Raw genomic sequence first — 4,845 nt, 5'->3', positions numbered from 1 at the left:
GCAACAGAAGTTTTTCCTCCATACTAACAGTCACAATGTGACAGTCTGGTCTGAAACGGGTTAAACAGAAACTCTAATCTCCCAAACTGAAGCAAAATGTCAAAAGGACAATAAAGTCAGGAGACTTGACAGAAAACTATTCACTGCACTCAAACGGCTACTTCAGTTTTTAATGTTGGATACGTGTCTGACATGTACGAGCTGGAGGGTAAAGAGCGTTTTCCAAATGTGAAGTGGAATTAAATGTGTTGTGGTTAAGTAGATAAACAGACTCTGAGTGCAGCGCTGCAGCTTCTCCTCACACCTTCCCTCCTCTGCTCTGAGACTGGAGTGAAGCCTCCCTCGCGCTGACATTGAGCGTCCTCTGGGATTCCTCCTGAGCTGTCAGCGCCGCCTCATTTCTCAGGAAACAAGCTGGAGTCCGGTCCAGCTGACAGGGAGGCAGGAGAAGCAGAACCGAACCGACACATCCTGCCTCTCACACCTTTAATCAGGGAATCAGCAGGAGGAGACGCCGATGAAGAATCCGACTCCGCGTCCCGTCGGAGCAGATGGCGCCGCGTGTCTGGATATAACCCGACGAGCTGTCAGTCCGCTCGCTGTTTGTGACAGACACCTGACTGTGACGCCTTCTGGCATCGCTAATTAAGCCCGGCTCCGGCGCTCCTCAGTCCTCTGGGAGCGGCACAACTGTTAAAAACAATCAACAAGACGGGCCTTGCCTGCCAGCCTCCAGAAGGCTTCTACCCTCAGATCCCTCCCTACAGGAGCATCGCGTCGCGTTCGTCATGCGATTCAGTGAAACTACATAACCTTATCGGTGTTTCCAATGTGTATTCTGTAGGATTTTTAGGTGGAAGAGTTATAATCAAACAGTAGGGGTAGCCAAAGCTGCTATCTCCCTGGAAAAGTTCCACCTTGGGAGCTTTTCTCAAGAAGTTGTTTTCACTGGTTTTTCCTTAAATATCTAGAAATGACCGAATTAGAGAATCTGGTATTCATTGAGGCGATGTTGCAGCATTTCTACTTCCTCTGAGCTTCATCGGTCTGTACTGCCAAGTCGAGGGAACGACAGGATGAAATAAGTTCCAGGACACTTGACCGAATGCTTCAGACACTTTGAGATGTCTGCTGCACACACAGGGCTCCACTTGGCTTCCTTCACGATGTCTCTGGACGAGGAAAAGACCCGATGTTGATATGATCAGCTGCTCTGGATTGTTACAGGACTGTTAGGCAACAATCATGGCTTCATCGTCACTTCAGTAATCTGTCAGCGTACATTTCTTCAGGTTGAAGTGTAACTTTGACATGTTGTCTTTGGGATGACATTGAAATTGTTGCATCGTCTTATTTGAATGATTATTTTACATTATAATGTTTTACATTTAGCCTGTTCAAGGTGAATGGGGTCAGATTTTATCCCGTGCACCTAAAGTTTGACACAATCGATTTATATTATAGAAATATTGAATTTCACACATCTGAGGACGCGTTGCCAAACTGAAAGGAAGGAACTGGTGGAGTTCTGGCTGGCTGCTCAGTGCTGCTCTGTGATTTGTGGGAGGATTTATTGCTTGTGTGAAAATACTCACTGCAGCTGCTTTACAGCCTCTTTATTTAGACGCTGAATGTGATTGTCGCATCATTCAAAGTATACAGATGGCAAATCTTTGCTTCCATTAGCATCTGTGAGGAGGAAAAGGTCCAAAATCACTGTGGCAGAAAGAAAAACACAGCGATAATGCAGCCTGGGATGCAATAACATTACTGCTCAGTCTTTAATGGAATGCATGAACACTGAAGTGAAGGATTGGTAATTTTAATACCAAGGAAAACGTATCATTCCCCATAAAATAATTACTCCAGGCACAGCTGAGAAGCAGATCAGCCTCATTCGTGAGTGAATCCAGCCCTACAGTTATGTTATCGTCACATCCTTCAGTTGGATTCAGCTTCCAGATGAGCTGCTGGTTAAAAGCCCGGCAGGGCTGAACTGAAACAAATAACGGCTTCGTGCACCAGACTGATGGATTGATTACCGACACCCAACAAGCACAAGGGTCTTGACCATGGGCAGCGGTGTCAGTGCTGAGTAACGATCCAATCAAACCATCAATCCCGCCATCCATCTTCCACACGGCTGGATTCAAGGCAGGGTGACTGCGACCGGAGCCGATACCGGCGACCGCCGAGAGAAAGGAGAAGGTGGCAGTGCTAGCCACTGCTCCACTGTGCCACCTCAAAGTCTTGAAAACATGCAAATTGATTTCTGGTCTTTGCGTTGAGTTTCTGACAGACTGATCCAGCCGGACAGTGTTCACTGCAGAGGAACGTCTCCTGGATCGTTTCTGAGTTTCTGTCAGATTTCCATCAAATGGCACCAAACCTGGAGAAAAAAAAAACCCTGTTCTGCCGGAATATTCTGATCCAGAGAGATGAATCAAAGTCAGACACGTGAGCCCACAGCTACACGGATCTGCTCTGTGCAGACCAAATGCAGGTTTTGTGGGGAAGAGGCTCGCAGCGGCTGTAAATCACAGAGCGGCGGTAATATTGTGGTTGCTTCGCTGCCTCGGGGAAGCACAGCTTGCAATCACTGATTCATTCCGGAGGAAAGAGAAACAAGTGGTTATGGGATGACCATTTTTCATCAGGAAAAATAAAAAGCAGAACTCATGCAGGGAGCTTTTACTGCAGGGGTCCTGAGACTCACATATTCTGGAATATGGCTTGAAGAACTGAGCACTGGTACAGCGAGCGTCACTGCGATGTGGGAGTGAGGAAGATCATCGCCACTCTGCATGAGCGCTTCATCCAAGAGAGGGAAACTCATGTGTTTGTAATGGGCAGTGTTCATATCTGCACAATCGTGGTGCAGATTCAGAATGCTGAGCTCTGTGACGCTTTCCAGGAATTCATCACATCCAAGCCTCCGCGGGAGCCGAAAGATTACATTTAAACATTCAGAAAATTTTGTAGTGGATTAATTTCTTCCACAGGATGCAGAGGTAGGAAGTTCTATAAAGAAGAAACTGAGATCAGAGCATTAAAGTTCTACTTTTGATAGCAGCATCGGCACACAGATAAAGTTCTCACCTTCTGGCAGGTTTAATCTCTGCAGAGTGAACCGTAATGATGTGCAGATCCGGAGGAGGCTCACAGCAACGCGCCGCCTTCAAATGTGGCTTAATGGCGTTTAATAAGAACTGGTGTCAGTACTCAGTATCAGCACGTCTTTTTTATTGATGTTTGGCGTATTCGCCTTCCTCCACATGTCATTAGTGATGGCAATAAAAGCTGAATAGATCCTGTATGAAAGCCATCAAAGATGTATAAAAGCTGTAAAAATATTCTATAAAAACTAAATAAATCTTGTTTATCTGTGTTACTGTATAGAACTTGTTAAACTTAAAGTTTTGCATCTTTTCACATATTTCCTCAATACTTTTTTTATATTGACTTTTACCCTCAATTACAGATTCATTCAAATAAATGAGATATTTACCTTCAATTCCGCCCACAAAGTACAGAGAAAAATGCATGCTGGATAATGATGACTATATTTTCTTTACTTACAACTGCTTTTTTTTTCCCAACAAATTTAGAAGTTTTTGTTGAAGCTCATCTGACTGGATGAACTTTCTCAGGCCTCATGTTTAACACTCAATGGTTTAAATGTCGAAATCAATAAAATTCAGTCATAAAATGCAGTGAAGGGTGGCCTCTTCTGGGTTTGTGTGAAACGTTCTCCTTGAGTTTGTCCGGGACTAGTTTTTCTGTTATCGTCTGTCGGGACTCTTGTTAAAGGTGCTTTAGGTAAATATTGTTCTGAAGAATAAATAAGATTATTAAATGTTCTTGTGCAGAATGAGCGTTTCCGATGTGCTCTATTTGTTCATTTCCAGTCATTTCAGTCTCACAGTGATTAGATTTCACAGACTGAAAGGTCAGACTAGTCAGACCTGAATATGAGGAGAGGCTGCAGACAAGTGAGTAAATATTGCTTCTAGATGTTGTTTGTCCAATTTTTTTTTAACAAATGCAGGCTGTGTGTTCAGAGACACTCGTGAATTTCCTCCAGCAGTGGGAATTAAACACAAAAAGTCACACTGATGACTTTCTATCTCATCACGATTCATTTTTTTTTATTGATTTCCATGTATTGTCAGATCACACCTTCATTAATCCCAATCATTACACAGCAGTCTGTGACTCAGCCACCAGGGGGCAGTGCTCTTTCAGATTATATCTGAATAATTAAAACAATCCATCTGCACTTTCACAGTGTGTGAGCTTTCTTTGTGCTTCACACACACACCGCTCACAGCCACACACACTTCCGACTCCGTTCAGAACATGTCAGCAGCGCCAACGTCCAACAGAATGACTTGAATCAAATAAAAAGACGAATTTCAGACGGTTTGAAGCAGTTTCGCTGTGACTGACACCTTCATGTACCGATAAATCAATAATCCTGGAGAAGCCTCGTCTTTATTCGGGTTTTATTACCATTTATGAACGCTGAAACACAAGAGAAGAACGAAAGCAGAAATAAAAGGGAGCTGAAGAGAAGCGGATGAGTCTGTCCTGGACTGAAACCCTCATATTTGTGCAGGATAATCCGAACTCTGCAGGCCAGCGGATGCCAAATCCTCTGCGAGTGTTTGTCACATTAGTGGCTGTGAGTGAGCCGGTCGAGGCCCTGAGCTCTCTGCCGGGTTCTCCAGCGACCTCTGCTGCTCCGCCGCGACCCCGCGGCCTTTCACAGCGCCAGGCGCTCATCTCAGAGTCAGGTGGGCCGCCGACAGCAGCCGGAGCGTGTCGGCCCGCTCCGCCAAAATC

The sequence above is a fragment of the Salarias fasciatus genome, chromosome 10, assembly GCF_902148845.1.
Source record: "Salarias fasciatus chromosome 10, fSalaFa1.1, whole genome shotgun sequence".
NCBI classification, from domain to species: domain Eukaryota; kingdom Metazoa; phylum Chordata; class Actinopteri; order Blenniiformes; family Blenniidae; genus Salarias; species Salarias fasciatus.
This window is presented reverse-complemented; position numbering follows the sequence as displayed.